Source organism: Canis lupus, chromosome 28, assembly GCF_048164855.1.
Source record: "Canis lupus baileyi chromosome 28, mCanLup2.hap1, whole genome shotgun sequence".
Classification (NCBI taxonomy): domain Eukaryota; kingdom Metazoa; phylum Chordata; class Mammalia; order Carnivora; family Canidae; genus Canis; species Canis lupus.
In genome coordinates, this window is record NC_132865.1 from 41,300,793 (window position 1) to 41,318,826 (window position 18,034).

Sequence of the window (18,034 nt, forward strand, 5' to 3'; positions counted from 1 at the left end):
AGACAGTAGGGTCAGGGGCACCGAAGACTCTCCTTTCCTCCCAGCCTCACTGAACAAAGGTGCATGTGTCCCTGAGGATTTGCCCAGAGATACGAATTTAAGAACAAATGCATACAAGAAGTGTTCGGTCGATACCCAGCCTGGAAACAGGGGCTTCACAGTAGAGCCACCCAAACTAGGAGCCCCTCAGAGCTCAAGACAGGGCGCAGGGCCTCCTGTCTCTTCACCCTCATTTAAGCTCCCTCCTCCCTGCCCCATGTACAGGCAACACAGAGGAGGTAACCAGAGAGAAGGGCTCCCAGATGGGGCACTTGCTTAATTCAAATCTTGGCTTCCTTTCAGCTCTCTTAATCTTCCTCCCAAAGACAGTCCCTGTTTGGGGCTCAGTCCAAATCTGAAGTAAATGGCCAGAGTGACATCAGCATGCACTGATGGAGAGCGGCTGATGTTTGGTGTGCAGGAAGTTGCTGGGAGAACCAGCCTATCTCTCATGGAGACTTCCATGGTGGAGGGTCCCAGAGGACTGTGGGCTGTTCATTATAAATCACCCCATCCCAGAAGAAAATAGCCCAGAGCATGACAGATATAAAATGGTTCTCACCCACACAGAAACATATCAGCAAACACAGAGGAACAAGACCAGCTAAAGAGGCTAGTTTTCAAAAAAAAAAAAAAAAAAAAAAACACTTCCAAGTGGAAAAGAAATAGCCAGAATTATTTTTTCCCCTGAGAAGCTATCAGAAAGCAAGATTATTATTACCCAAAGCAGCTGAATGTTTGGGCTTCCTCAGAAAATAAAACATTCCTTGGATAGAGGGTGCCTACTGACGCTCCCACTGCGGGTCCTGCTTCGAAGTGCCAACAGGGGCTGGGGTCTGTCCATGGTTCCCTCCCAGGTAAGTGGAGAGGAGAGGCTCTGCACAGTCCTCAGGGAGGAGAGGGTATTAAATGAGCTGAGGAGAGAAATCTATGCAAGTTTGGGGGTCAAGGCAAGGTAGGCAGTGGAAACATAATCTAGGCTGAGATCTGAAGGAATTATCCAGGTGAAAAGGAACAGGAACAGTAGTTTTATTTTTATTTTTCTAAGATATTATTTATTTATTCATGAAAGACAAAGAGAGAGAAAGAGAGAGAGAGAGACGCAGAGGTTGAAGCAGGATCCCAGGAAGGAGCCCTGATATGGGACTCGATCCCAGATCCCAGGATCACTCCCTGAGCCGAAGTCAGACACTCAACCACTGAGCCACTACTCAGTAGTCCTGAAGACTACTGTCCTCAGGAACAGTAGTTTTAGACAAAGGGAACCACCAATCGTTTTGGGGGGCTTGTTATGGGGGCAGGGGTAAGTAGAGGATGCTGTGGAGGTAGGTCTGCAGAAGCAAGTAGTAACCAGACCACAAACTGTTAACCTAGACGGTAAAACCATGCTAAGATGTGGACTTTTTTTTCAATTTTTTTATAATAGTAAAATACGTATAACATAAAATTTACCATTTTAACCATGTTAAGTGTACAGTGTATTAAATACATTCATATTGTTGCATTTCTAGGAGTCGTTTCATCTCACAAAACTGAAATTCAGTCCCCATTAAATAACATCACCCACTCCCCCTCCCCCCAACCCTGGCAACTAGTAGTCTACTTTCTTTCTCTGTGATTTCAACTACTTAAGTGCCTCACATAAGTAGAATCATACAGTATAGGATTCTTTGGCTTATTGCACTTTACATAGGGTCCTCAAGGTTCATCCATGTTGTAAAATATGCCCTTCCCTTTTCAGGGCTGAATAATATTCCACTGTATGTATATACTACATTTTGATTATCCATTCATCTGTCTATGGACACTTGAGTTGCTTCAGTGTTTTAGCTATCATGAATATGCTGCTATAAACGTGGATGTACAGATATCTCCTCTGTACTCTGTTTCCAATTCTCTGGGGTGTATACCCAGAAGTGGAATTGCTGGGCCATATGGTAATTCTATTTTTAACTTTTTGAGGAACCTCCATACTTCTTCCACAGCAGCTGCATCATTTTACATTCTCACCAATAGTACACAAGGGTTCCAATTTCTCCACATCCTCGCCAACACCTGTTATAAGGATTAGACTTCTCAAGAGAAAAACCTTGGAGGATTTTTTTTTTTTTAATATCCAATGCAGAGGGTTGAGTTAATCATATGCCTCAGTTCTTGGCACATTATTATCGTTAGCCCATGTAATTATTAAATTTCCCTGTTTCCCATCCCCCACCCTTTCCCTTCCCCTTCAAAGGCATTGCCTTTACAATGTCTCTATTTGAATGTGTTCTTAAAAAGTGTCTTTTTATGCACATGTATTCCCTATTCCTGTAAATGGATGGTGTAATTTACCTCATTAAATGTTTAGGTTTTTTTTTTTTAACCAAGTACTATGTTTTTCAGGTAGTCCATATTGTGGTGCATGCAGGGGCCCATTGCTTCTAACCAGAACACTGCACATTGGTTCCAGTTTGCCCCCAACCCCTGTTCTTCACACCACACTCCTGTGAACATCAGCAGACCCCTCACCACAAGAACCTACCTGGGGATTTCCAGAGTTATTGCTGGTCACAGAGTGGTCCCATAATTGATTTGCTTGAAGGGGGCCAGTTCTGTCCAAAATGGCTATCACATTTGCATGCCCACCAACAGGGCATGAGGGCTCCCACAAGGAGGAAGCTGTGGTGAGAAACCATGCTTGCAAACCAGATTAGAATTCAAACTTCAGTGTCTAAAGAGTGGAGTCATGGGGGGGATGTTAGCAAACTCCTGAAACAAAGCAAATAAGCCCACCCTTCATATTCTGAATAATTCTTAGTCAGTGCCTTTCTGTCATTCTCTTGTTCCAGACAGTGCTGATAATTGGACTTGACCACAAAAGGTCAACCTCAGAGATTAAGTTCTCTGTCCCATGCTCCCTACACCCTTCACTAACACTTGGAAGCTCATGCAGCTTTTTAAAAATGTATGTCAAAAGCAATTTGCTAATAAGAAACCATAGAAGAACCAAGGATCAGGGGATTTCAGTCACACTCATGTGAAAACTGTCTGTTATTATAACCTGTACTCATATAAGTGGTTGCCTGCCTAAAGCTGTAGGATGGGTGGAGAACTAAAGAGGATGAAAAGTGGAGTCAGTGAAGAGAATGTGGGAGAGAACTGGAAGGGATAAGTAGATGCTAAAGTCAGAGCCATTATAAAACAGAAGGTCAGAGGGTAATCATCCGTGAGCTCCCCCTCCATCACCAACATCATAAAAAATGTCTTTGCAGTGAAAAGGACATGGTCACCAGGGAGCTGCCCAAGAAAGTGGGACCCTTATGAGCCATAATGCATAAGGATTAAAAATAGATTATATGTACACTAGAAATCAAAATTCTGTATTCTTTATGTATGCATCTGGCTCTCTAAACCTGTTTCTTGCTCTATAAGATGATGATAATAAAAAAAGTTTCTGTTTCTCCTTGTTGTTCTGAAGGCTCATTCATACTTTGTGCCAGGCTCTGCTCTAAGTATAAGGAGGTGCAGCAAATGAGCAAGTCAGACATGGTTTCTATCATCAGGAATCTTACACCCTAGTAAGGAGAGATAGGGATAAATATATTTTATTCCCCCACCACCACCCCAAACCACAGGTATGGTAATCCAGGTGTTAGCTGGGAAGTCCCAGCTCCTCAAGAGCTAAGTGCTATTATATTCTACCTCTCCTCTCAAGACTGTGGGGGAAAAAAAAAAAACACAGTGATCTCCCCAAATCATCTGCAAACAAGTTTCCAAGGAATTTACTTCCCAAGATGATCTCTGTCTCCTATCTGCTGCCTATTTTGAATTCTTGTTCTATACATATATTACAGCAGCCAGATCTTTCCTTGTCTCTAATGGAACAAGCACCATTGGGCTTCCCAGTGACCCCCAGTACTGGGCTCAGTGGATGGTGGTTCTGTCTTCATCTCCCTTCGACCTCCTGAAAGCTTTGACACTCATGACCACACCTTCCTTCCTCAAATGCGCTCTTCTCTTGGCTTTGTGTCCCTCTTCCCTCTCTGCCACTCCCTTGGAAGTTCACCCACCTCCCCCTGCACGTTAAATGTGGAATCTTTTCAAGGATTTGCCCTAGGACCACTTTTTCCTCACTCAATACCAATGGTCAGCAAACTTTTTCTATTAAGGGTCAAAGAGTTAATATTATAGGCTTTGTGGGATATAGGATCTTTTGTTGCAACTGCTCAGCTCTGCCAGTTTAACACAAAAACAGCCATAGATGATATTTAAGTGAACAAGCACTACCATGCCCCCAATAAAACTTTATTTACAGAAGCAGGTGGCCATCTGGTTTACCGCATGGCCAGCATTTGGCAACCTCCATACTCTACTCTCTCTTAAGTGAACAGATCCATTATCAAGTCTTCAACTGCTATCCAAACATATGGTTTTCACCCAGGTTTCTCCTCTGACTTCCAGACCCATTCTTGCCCTATTGGATAAACAAAATGCACCCCGGTCCACCAAACCTACGTGGATGTCACAGCTTCCTGACTGTCAAATCAACCTCTTCTGTTGTCTTCTAAGAAACACACCCAACCAGTCAGACAATCCAGACACCTGGGAGTCATTCTGGACTCTGCCTGCACCCTCAAATTTAAGTCCAGAATGAAGTATGCTGATTTTACTTGTTAAGAATTACTAGAGTTTTACGCTTTCTTCCACCCACAGTGTTCCCTTTGCCCATATTCCTGCCACCTTTGCTGGGACAGCCACACCAGCCTCCCACTTGGGGTACCCACATCCACTCCTCCCCTCTCCAACCCACTGTCTACAGCTCAATCAACAGGTGCTTCCAAAACGTAGCTGGGCACATACTTCCCTGCACATGACACTGTCCATCATGCTTAAAATAGCCCTGAGCCTAGCCAAATAGCCTGGCAGTGTCCACCTCCTTTCCTTGTCAGCTGCACCTCAGTCCCTATTTCCCTCTATCTACCTAAAATTCTCTTTTCTCCCCCTTCCCTTATCTAATTTCTTCCCATTATCCAATGCATTTCAGTTGAATATTTATCTTTTTTGATTGGGGTTGGCAAACTACCACTCATAGCCTGAGTCTATCCACCATCCATCTTTGTAATTAAAGTGCTATTGGACACACTCATGCTGTGCAACAGCAGGTCTGGGCAGTTATGCCAGACCACATGGCCTGCAAAGCCTCAACTATTTACTCCCAGGTCCTTTACAGAAAAAGTGTGAAACACTGGTTTTGCTTATTTGATAAGTCTATCTTCTTCTACACTGGACAGCAGCCCCACGAGGATAGAGATTGTGTTTGCTTTTCTTCACTACAATACCTTCGTGCTCCACACACCAGGCCTGACACTCAGCAGAAACTTGGTCAGTACTGGTTGAACAAATTAATAAATGATCAGATATGCTGTGCTGTCTGGGCCCACTTTTCATAGTAAGGAATTTTCTAGTCATGATTCTGGCAGTTAAGAGGATAATCTTCCTTGCTTCTTTACTAATTGCATGCACTCCAGGGCAATAATAGTTGAGGCCCGTTGATGACTCTTCCTTCTTCTAAGAGGGAGTAGGCATAAGAATAACTAGTCTGATTAGAGGGAGCCTCTTCCCCCAAGTATGGGCAAAGCAGTCATGCACAAACTAAAAATTATTCTCGCAGAACAGGCCCTCATCCACACGTTTCACATGCATCCTCACAGCCTGCACAGCACAGAGATCCTGGCATAAAGGCAAAGTCATTTGAAGAAGCTCACTCACAACTGCTGGGTGCAAAGTCTCTTCTTTTCAATGCACCAGCATTTCCAAATATGTGTGTTATGGAAATGATTATGAGGGAAAGGGGGTTCCCTGTTCAAATGTGATTGGGAAAGCCCTGGTAGAGATTCTGGAAGAAAGAAAGAAACTTGTTCAACATTTCTGAAATGTATTTGAGCTAGGGAAATACCTAGAAACCCTCTAAACAGACTTGGAGAACACACATTTTGAATAATCTGACTGTCCGCCATTTACGCAATGTTAGAGCCAGTCAGGCATCCCTCAATTGTCTGCACAATGCCTACCATACGCCTGCCATTGCTGACCTGAAGTTAAGAGGGTGTGGGGAGTGGGCGGGGGGGGGGGGTGGTGGTGGTAGTGTCTCAGGCCTTCCTTCCTCTAGCTTTCAGCAACTAAATCTCCTCCCTACTCCACTCTGTCTCAGAGTAAATGATTTCTACTGCTTTAAGAGAAAACCAATCTCATTGCCTGAGCAAAGGAATTCACTCAAATTGAAATGATGGAAAGAATTCTCATGAATGATCTGTGAGTTTGAAAGATGAGCATATACACATATTCATGTGTCAGCTGGGTGTCAAAATACAACTTACTCTAGGTTACGCCCTTGTGAGCCCCCATTCATACTCTAAGTTCATAAATAGTGATCAGAAAAGCAGCGACCTTCTGAGATACTGCCAATGGTCTCATGTGTATAACCAGAGCCACCACCTACATGTGATATACTGTATTGCTTTCTCAGTGACAAGCGTCTCATTTATCTTTATATCACTCCCACAGCCTTGCTTAGTGTTCAAAAAATGCTCATTGAATGAAATTTAAAGCCTTTCCATTTTAACCTTACAGGTTTTTAGCCAATAAATATTTCCTGGGCACCTGCTACATGCAATAAACACCATTCACAGCCAAGCCACGAGCTCACAGTCTACATGGGAGATAGGCAGAGCTATGATAATAAGATAAGGCACATGATAAATATGTCATCATGATGAATGTCAACAGTGAGTTTCCAGAGAATTGGGGAGAGGCTTACAGAATAGATTCAGCCATTGGAGTACCTCGTAAGGGCAGCACACCCCAGAACCAGGCTGGAGGATCTGGACATGCCATCATAGAGGCTGTGGGGGCTGTGTGAGCCCAGGGCCACAGGGTGGCAGGCAAGAGGGGCTGTCTGGGTTGTGGATTGTAGGGGTTCTGGTGTGCCAACCTGAGATGTCTGCACTTTTTCCTATGGGTAATGGAAACCATGGAAGATTTTTAAGATTTTGTTTCCAAATTGATTAAATCTATGTTAAACACGAAACTTTAGTGTGGAGGAAAGATTATAAGGCAGAAATCCTCTTCTTTACTTGAAAAGGCACTGAAATGAAGCTATAGTGTCCCTAAACTAATCTGGGGAGTACCCTATTAGGCATCTCCCTAAAATACAGGTACAGTCCACCATCTAGCAAGTGACACACATGGTATGCAGGAGGGAAACATCTCTGAGATTCTCCAACCTGCTTTCAATGGGACAACCCAGATAGCCAAGGACCAAAAGGAACCCACTCTTTCAGAGCTTCTGGTTTCCTCCTCCATCAGGCATGGGAGAACACATGGTTATGGTGAAGCCTGGGGAGGGCGCAACCGCGCCCTAAGGCTGCAGGAGGACGCCGGTGCCAGGCCGCAATGTCCGCCAGTGTGGCCAGAGACAGGGCCTTGCAGGATGCTGGACAATACTGGGAAGGAAAAGGAGGGAATCCTCGACCTTGAGCTGGAGCCGGCCATAGACCACTGAACCCTGGGTGTCTCGACTAGTCTCAAGAAGAAAAAAATTCTTGGAAGCTGACGAGGCAGCAAGTGAAAACAAAAGATTCTATCTGGTAGGAAATAGGACAAAATGGAGAGAAATTTGTTTTGTTTAGGGAGATAAAATAAGCAACAAACCACTGAACTCAGGTCAGCAAAGCACTGCAGCCTTCCCCCAGAAGAGATCGCAGACGACGAAGGAAGTGTATTGGAGGCATTTATAAAAAGAAGCTATTTTGAGGAAAATTGTCTTAAATCTAATATGGCTTCTTTCTGCATAGAAGGCAGCATCCATGTGAACAGACTAATGAAATCCAATGTGTTGAAAAATATCCAAGGAAACACTGGGTCATATAAACCCAAAATCAGGCCTGTGGCGGGGAGCTCTTTAGTCTCTGCACAGATCCCTGCCTAAAGGAGGAGACTACTGAACAATGCACACTGGCCATCTTGCCTAAGTGGATTCCCTCACTGAGTCAGTGCAATTACCAAGTTTTTGTTTGGCTTTGTGTATGCAGACCCAGATCTGGAGGCCAAAACCACCAATCAGAGTAACCTCAACTAGAAAAGCAGTGGGCTCAGAAGACCTCAATCATCCCCTACTCAGCCTTGGGTCAGCCCAATGGCTGTAGGGACATTGTGTCTGAAAAAATAAAATATTTTGGGCCAGTAGTATTTTCCATATGCTTTGGAGCCACTCTTCATACAAAAGCATTTTTGCTAGCAATAATTCACTGAATGCCTCTTAAATGCACTTATCATTACCAGGGGAACTTCGGGATATAACCACTAAAAGAGCTTTTGTGCTCCTCTGCCTGGTTTATTTCCGGGTAGTTTCAGAAGTGGAGTGGCCTCCTCATGGGAGAAATTCTTTTCTATTTTATCTCACTTGACTTTCTCCTATAGGATGGCCAGAAGGGCTTTCCCAACAGGGCCATTGCATCAGAAAATACTTAGAAACTGAAAACCTCATTATTTGTTTCCTTGGAAGATTATGTTTTCCAAATACATAGCCGTCTTCATTCCATAATATCAGCCACTTAGATTATGAAGCCCAGTACAGCATGCATCATTGGACTGGTCTTATATGGGTAGACTAATGACGCTATCACATTGGCAAGTGATTTAGAGGATCAATGCAGTTATTCAGAGCAATCCTGGCAAAAGACACAGGTATTGGGACAAAGAGTCATCTGAGACTCATAGTGATAGGTCATTCATGGTAAGAGAGCTGAAGGGCTCCCCTGCTACTAATTTGCTGTGAATGGGACCAGGAAATTTATGGATGATAGAAGATAGATAGATAGATGATAGATAGATAGATAGATATCGATAATAGATAGATAATATTATACATATATATGTATGTGTGTATATACATATAAATATACCAGCTCTATAGAGATATAATTCACACACCATACAATTCATCCATTTAGCATGCACAATTCAATGATTTTTAGTATATTCATAGAGTTGCACAACCAGAACCACAATCAATTTTAGAATATTTTTGTCACCCTAAAAGAAAACTCCGACCCATTAACAGCCACTCCCTATTTAGAACCCACCACTCCAGCCCTAATCCACCTTTTATCTTTATGGATTCTAGGCAAATTTTCAATATGCCTGAGCCTCAGTTTTCTGTAAAAAGAGAGAAACTAGGATACGTGGATTCTATAGAAGTTTTCAAAAGCCTCTATCTCTTTAAGATACCTAAGACTCATAATTATGTAATGAACAATTTTTCATGGGATCTTGCAAATAGGAGCCATGACCTAGGTTCTGGCTTGGGTTGTTCTTCCTTTAGGTAAGAGTGTAAAATTTACCTGAGATGTCAAGAGTCCATTGCAACCCATTTCCTTGGTGCTCATAGGCTGCACTCTGTCACACACTCCCCTTTGGAGAAAAGAGGCATGGAGCCTCAACACAAATCACAGACCATACACAGCAACAGGATATCTTACTAAGATCCCTTACTAAGATGAAAGCACTAGTCGCATTCTAAAGAGAAATTATAGACTTTCAAAGAGATACTCCAGCATCTGTTCTGGGACACTTAGTCTCCACCCCCTTCCAGCCTCAGGAGAGGTGCCAAATGGATGGAGCAGATTCAGAGGAGATTTCATTAAATTATCCATTTTAAAATAAACTATTCAATGGCATTTTGCACATTCACAATGCTGCACAACTACCAACTCTATCAATTCCAAAACATTTTTATCACTCCAAAGTAAAACCTTCTACCTATTTAGCACTTTATCCTCATCTACCCCTGAAAACCACCATATTGAATTCTGTTTCTATGGATTTATCTATTCTACATATTTTGTATTAAATGAAATCATACAATATATGACCTGTTGTGTCTGAGTTCTTTTAAATAGTATAATTTTTTAAAGTTAATCTACATTATAGAACATATAAGCACTTCACTCCCTTTTTATAGTTGAATAATATTCCATTGTGGATACACCACTTTTGTCTATCCACCCATCCACTGATGGGCAGTAGATCTGTTTCCGTCTTTTGGCTATTGTGTATAGTGCTACTATGCATGTATGTGTTCACCCTCTTGTTTGAGTAACTGTTTTTACTTTTTTTGGGTATATTTCTAGGAATGGAATTTTGGGGTCATATAATAATTTTAAATTTAACTTTTTAAAGAAATGCCTCACAGTGTCCCACAGGGATTGTACCATTTTATATCCCCAGCAGCAATGTACAAGGATTTCTGTTGAGCACCTATCTTTTTATGTATTTGTTAGCCATTTGTATATCTCCTTTTTTTTTCAGTTTGGTTGTTTGTTTTTCAGTTGTAGGAATTCTTTATATATTCTGGATCCTATACTCTTATCAAATACATAATTTCCAAATATTTTCTTTCATTTTATAGGTTGCCATTGCATTTTTTTGATACTGTCTTTAGATATGCAAAATTTCTTATTAATTTTTATGAAATCCAATTTATCAATATTTTCTTGCTGTTATTCATATCTATGAATCTGTTATCACCCATGGTCTTGAACATTTACCCTTATGCATTCTTCTAAGAGTTTTGTGATTTCAGTTCCTATATTTAGACCTCTTTTGCGTTAATTCTTATATATTGTGCTCGACAGGGGTCTTTTTCTTTTACGTATGGGTAACCAGTTGTCCCAGCACCATTATTGAAGAGATGATTTTTCCCCATTGTTCAATGAAACTCAAAGTCTAGGTACACTTGTCAAAAATCAGTTGACCACAAATGTATAGGTCCATTTCTGAACATTCAGTTCTATTCTATTGGTCTATGTGTCTACATGTATGTTAGCATCACTCCCGTTTGTCTCTTTTGAAGGGAGTTTTGAAGTAGAGACAGGTGTGTTCTCCAACTTTGTTTTCCTTTTTCAATATTGTTTTGGCTATTCAAAATCCTCTATAATTCCATATTAATTTGTGGGATTAGCTCTTCCTTTTGTGCAAAAACGTCATTGGAATTTTAATAAAGAAAACGTTGAATCTGTAAATTGCTTTAGGTAGAGTTGGCATCTTAACAATATTACGTCCTCTAGTCCATAAACATAAGAGGTCTTTCCATTTATTTGTCTTCTTTAATTTCTTTCAGTGATGTTTTGTAGTTTCCACTGGACAAGTCTTCCACCTACTTGATTAAATTGATTGCTAGGTATTTTATTATTCTGGATGATATTGTAAAAAAAATTGTCTTATTCCCTCTTTGACTTGCTAATTGCTGCTGTATGAAAACACAACTTATTTTTGCGTGTTTATATCAAACTTTGAAACTTTGCTGAATGCATTTATTAGCTTTAGTAGCTTTCTTGTGGATTCTTAGGCATTTTATATGTTTATGTATAGAGTATCATGTTATCTGCAGATAGAGTTTTACTTTTTCCTTTCCAATGTGGATGTCTTCTTTTTTCTTCCTGCCTAATTTCTGTAAACTAGAATTTCTAATACAATGTTGAATAGCAGTGGTAAAAGTGGACACTATTGTCTTGTTCCTAATATTTATGGGAAAGCTTTCAGTCTTTCACCACTTAATGTAATGTCAGCTGTGGGTTTCTCATAAATGTCCTTTATACTGTTGAAGAAGTTTTCTTGTATTCTTATTTTGATGAGAATTGTAACCATGAAAGGATATTGGATTGTATATTTTATTCAATTTGTTAATGTCTGTCTTTTGAAATGAAGACTTTGCATTTAATATAATCCATTGGCATTTAATGTAACCAAATGTAAAAAAGGAAGAACTACTTGATAAAGAAGGATTTCCTTCTAACATTTTCATATTTGTTTTCTTTATGCCTTGTCCCATTTTATCGCTCATTTCCTCCATTGCTGTCTTCCTTTGTATTTGGTTGGTTTTTTTTCTAGTAAACCATTTTGATTCCCTTCTCAATTTTCTTTATATATTATATATATTAAAAAAATATATATATATGTATATATAAATATATATGTGCTTATAATGGAGATTACAATAACATCCCAAATTTATAATAATTTTGTTATAATTAATGCCAACTTAACTTTAGTAGAATACAAAAACTCTGCTCCTATACAGCTCTTTCCCTTTTCACTTGTGTTGTCACAAATTACAATTGTATAAATTGTGTGCCCAATAGCAGATTTTTAATTGTTTTATGCATATGTCTAAATAATGTAGAAAATAAAAAGTAGCATTACAACCAAAAATGCAATCATATTGCTTTTGTATTTGCCCACATAGTTACCTTTCCTAGAGATCTTTGTTGCTCATATGGTTTCAAGTTATTGTCTAGTGTCCTTTCATTTTACTCCCTTTGGTATTTCTTGTAAGGAAAGCCTACTGATAATAAATTTCCTCAGCGCTTGTTTTTCTGTATCTTAATTTGTTCTTCACTTTTGAAGGATAGTCTTCCCAGATACAGAATTCTTGGTTGATGGGAGTTTTTTTCTTCATATTTTACATGTGTCATCCCACTGCATCTATTCTCATTTCTGATGAGAAATCAGCTGTTAATATAATTGAGGATCCCTTGTATGTGATGAGTCACTTCTCTCCTGCTGTTTTCAAGATTCTCTCATTTCCCTTAGCTTTCAACAATTGTGTAATGTGTCTCAATGTGAATTTCTTTCCACTTATCCCACTTGGAGTTTGTTGAGATTCTTGATTTTGTAAATTCATCTCTCCTCCTGTTTGGTAAAATTTCAGCCATTATTTTTTCAAATATTCTTTCTGCCCTTTGTGTAGCTCTTGTCCCTTTTTGGGAATCCAGTAATGCATATGTTGATTTTTTTTAAGTGATATCTCACACGTTCCTTGGGCACAGCTTGGTTTTCTTCATTCTTTTTTCTTTGTATTACACAGATTACATAATTTCAATTGTTCTAGCTTCAGTTTTTCTGATTCTTTCTTCTCTCTTTTCAAATCTAATGTTTAAATGCTCCAGTGAACTTTTCATTTCAGTTATTGTACTTTAGCTCCAGAATTTCTATTATTTCTATTTAGTTCTTTTTAATCATTTTTATCTGGTTTCCCTTAGCTCTTTGTCCATAGTTTCTATTAGCTTCTTGAACATATTTAAGACAGATTACTTAAATCTTTGTCTAGTAACTTGGATGTTTACACTTTTTCAGGGATGATTTATATCCATTTATTTTGTTCCTTTCAATGAGCTACATTTTCTAATTTCTTTGTATGTGTGATTTCTTATTGAAAATTGGATGTTTAAATATTATAGTGTGGTTAGTCTGGAAATCAGGTTATTTCCCTTTCCCCAAGGCCTGGTGTTTTTGTTTTGAAGGCTGTAGTTATCCATTTGTGTGACGACTTTATCAAACTATATTTTTTTCAAATACTGTATTCCTAGTCCTGTGTGAGCACTAAAGACTATTCCTTTAGCTTGCTTTCAGCTGGTGTTTTGACAGATTTCTTTGACTTTTAACAGCTAAAACACAAAGCAAAACAAAACATACCTCTACTAATCTTTGAAGATTGCGCGGAGGCACTCCTTCAACCCTTAGCCAATCTGTTTATAGCTCTGCTTTAGCCTTCGTTTTGTGCCTGCAATGATTTTTTAGATCAGTCATTGGTAAAAGGTTAGGGTTTTCCCAGAACTTTTCTGTGCATGAGTCTTTGCCTGAGCATGCATGTTGCTTTCTAAATTTCATGCTATATATACAGGTGCTTTAGAATACCCTAATTTCACACACACACATACACACACACACACACACACACACACACACACACTTCAGTTTTCTCTCCCAAGATTTAGGTGGTCTCTTGTATGTTTCAACTGTAATCTTTTGCTCAAGAGGCTGTGACTTGTTTGTTTGTCTTACAATGTTTTAAAGAAATGTCCATTACTTCTCCACCCTGATAGACTTCTGAATTAGGTGAAACAGAGACAAGCACCTTGTATCAGTCCTTCAGGGGGTTCACAGAAAGGGAAGAAGAGACAAACACAATCATTTCAAATAATGTCTGGAGTCAGGGACCATGGTTCCATTCCAGAAATACAGTCTGCCTTCTTCAAGATTGTCATCAACTGTAAGGGGGATGTGGCAAGGCTAAATAAAAATGCCAAAAGATTCTACACCATTCTAAACTTGTGTTTTCCTTGATTCAGCATTCTCTTAGTTGCTATAAACTTTTTGGCCATTTTGAAGAGTTCTTAAGAAGTTCATTCTAACTATTTCTGCTCATTTTCTCATATTTCTATGGAGGGGTCAGTGCTGCCTACTCTGCCATTTTGTTGACCCACACAGACAAGAGGTTTTTTTATTTATTTATCTATTTTTTTTATTGGAGTTCTTCTACAAAGAATCCACTGAAGCATCTATTTAAAGAAAAAGCCAGTATCTGGGTACCTGGAAAAGGTGTTAGATATATATATTAGCTATCTTAGGCAAAAGGGATCTTCCTATCAGAAATTTCCTTCCTTCCCCAGCCCTAACTCAAGAGAAAGAAGGGAGGATGGAGAAATACTCCCTTTCTCCATGCCGAGTCCCAAGCCTAGATTAGGATTGAGATCTAGGGCCAGAGTGAGGGTCAGATCCAATTAGATGGGAGAGTAAAGTTTTTATTTAATTCAGAATGAACTTTCAATACCTGAAAGTAAACAAGAAAGTTACAGGCTGTGGACAAAATCTCATCCCAGGGCAGTGAAGGGATCTTCAACTGGATTAATTAAAAATAGTATTGTTTCCTACTTTGCATGTTCACAAACTAAGTCCATTCAATACATGGCTGACACACATCAACAGAAGATTAGTGGAGGAAAATGGGGGGCAAGAGAAAGCAGGAAGTCAGATTTGAATATATTTAACCCACTGCTCCTTCTTATAAGTCAGAAAAAAAAATAGGGCAAGAATTAAATTAAACTTTTAACATGACATACAAGTGCATTATAAAACTTAGGATCTAAATGTATTCTCATTGCACTGACTTCCTTGCTGTGTTAAACAAGATATGTGGGGGGTGGGTGAGCATGAGCCTATAACATCCCAGGATTCCGTCCAGAGAGAGCCCTTCCTCACTTTCAGGCCTATGAAATGGCCAAGGCAGAAAATCCAGAAAGCCTGCTGCTGGGATCCTGCAGAGGGTGTGCCTCAGCACCAGCTGTGTGGAAAACCATGTGTTCCTCGATGGTTTCTTTAAACTTGGTGCCAGGGAAGCTTCAGCAAGTTGAAAGTCTGAGCTGTGATGAGTATGTGAGACATTCCAATTCCAGTGTTCCCCACAAAATTAAAAAAAGGAGAAATGAGGAAAGGAAGGCTGAAGTTCATGGGAGTAAAATAGAGTTTGAACCAACTGAGCATTCATAACCCTACCAATCCCATCTGGAAATGGGGGAAATAAATAGCCACTCTTGTCTTCATGTCTCAGAACTCCAGCCCAGGGGGCAGCAAGGATAGTTGACAGTGTTTGCTCATCTTTTACCCAAGTGGATCCTATTTAACCTGGTTACTCCTTGCCATGCACTTTGGTTCATGTCTTTCTGGTAATAAAGTTGAAATAATTTATTTTCTTGGCTGCTCCATAAAATGTTCTATGAATTCATTCTAAAGGAGAAAAGGAAGAAGGAGGAATAAATGTGGCATTGGCTTTTCAATTGTGGTTTTCATTTCCATAAACCTTAGATCACAAGAATGCATGAGATATTTACACAAATCTTTCCACAATTCCTGTGGCCTTTGGGGGCATAGCATTTGCATGACTTCACCACCATGGCTGGCGTGTGCTTTCTCAGCAGCTTTGCTTGCAATAGGGAGCAGTCCCTACTAGGCTTGTAGCTCTGTGTGTGTGTGTGTAGGATTTGTCCATATGTGTGCAGAGGAAGAGAGAGAGAGAAGAGAAGAGAAAAAGAGAAATTGTCGTTTCTTTTTTCTTGTTTTTTTCTGTAGCAAATACAGCTTTGCAAAGGGATTCCAATTTTTCTACATCACAATTTGGTGAGTTTCCATTTTGTAACTGTACACTTCTAGATAATTTCTGTGGGAATGGCAAAGTGAGAGGACCCTAACTGTGGAGGCTGAGGTCTCAGTTTTGCAGCAAGGAGGTGTGAGGGCTGATCTGGCCCAGACAAGAAGAATGTAGCAGATTTAACTGTGAGGAAAGTGGAACCCAGATTCCACTTTTCTGTGAGTCAGATTTCTGTGGCTGCAACAAGTTCTCCAAAAGCTAGGGGACTTAACAACTGGGGGTGTCCTCGGGCTAAGCAAGACCTTGGCATCAACTCGGGGAGCCCACACACAAGCACGGAATGCACAGTAGGTCCTGGGACAGAGCAATGCCTAGGCCATGTATAGCTGTTTCTCATGTAGACAGCCCCCCCCCAAAAAGACTTCAAGGGCCAGCTGTGTGCATCAAGTTAGAGAAGTAATGTGCAAGTCACTACACCAAGCCACCCAGCATCCTGGTGGAATACAAATGAATCATCAATTCACCAGACACTACACCAATCATCTTCTTTCTTATTTCTCTGATTTTATATTATTGCATACTAAGAATGCTGACATCACACCATCAGTATAAATGGTAGAAGATCCAAGAGGATGGTATGGAGGTTGGGAAAACACAGACCTTATGCAGCAGGAGACACTTGCCATTTTAGCCCTCCTTCTACATCATCCTCATACCACTTGGTCTCTTGCTTTGGAAGAAAAAGCACAAAGTTCAGCTAAGTAGACCTGCATCTAAATCCTGTCCACACCATTCCCTAGCTATGAAATTTTGGCCATATTCTCTAGCTTCTCTCTGTCTTTCTCTCTGTGACTCAGTAGTCTTTTTATAAAGTAGAGAAAATGGTCTAAAAATGTTGTGAAGATGAAATACAGTGCTTCATGCAATGTACCAGTGCAATGCCCAGGGCTCAGTAAACTCAGGAATTTCAAAAAGGCACCAGTTGAGCCTGAGAACTGTCCTCTAATGCAGGTTTATAATTCTTTTGATTCCCCTGACACCTGCATTGGACAGAAGCAAAAATCTCTGCCCTCATGTGAAACAGGACTGTGTTCGAAGTAGGGAAACACAAGGCATCCAATGGGATTTGTCCAGTGATTCACAGTCAGCATGTGGGGGTTTGTTGGCCATAGGAATGAGGCATGGATGCCCCAAATGAGGGCCCACAGTATCTGTGAGAGTGTGGTCCCTGCAAGAGCAGATGCATGCTCTGATTCCAAGCAGGAATGTGTGTGCACAGCCAGCTCCATGGATGTATGTCCATGCATGCACTGCCACAAGGTCTTTCCCAATGTCTATTCTTTATGAGGTTTCCAGGGAAATTTCGTGTACTTTCATGAAGATTTAACAAGAAGCAACATAGTTTTTACTATACGCAAATTAAATAGCCTGATCAAAAGTTTCAATACATTTTGATATTTTAATGTGACATTAGGGCTCTGTTACATCCTGGAGAGCTTGAGTCTAAGTCAAGGGCCCTGTGCTCCAAGTTCCTCAGGAGCCGGCAGCTCACAGTGCTCTCCTGGGGTTGGTCTTATCTTCTCTCACTGAACAGAGGCAGCTCATCTATCTCCTTAAATGAATATGAAGATGGCTGGCTGGGCTGTGATACAAGGCATTGTCAGCATTTTTATTCTATATCATTTAGCACCTAGAGAACAAAGCTACTAGATTTTAAGTCAAGACCTCTATAAGCCTAAGAATTCTGCATCACTATTCTTAGTTTAAGCTGGGGGCAGGGAGAATGATAAAGTTCTCCCACAGAGGGAAAAAACAAACCCATTATTCTTTTAAAAGTCAAAGTATCTCAAATCTCCTGATAAGAACATAACACACCATGCAGATCTCCGTGAGGAAGCCCTTCACTGTGGTGCTCAAAATATTATCTAAGAATGGGTTTTTTTTCTGTGCCAGCAAGCTCTAATTCTTTATATATTACAACCAGATCAGGCAACTCCTCATGGACTGTGATTCTAACAGTGTTTGAAG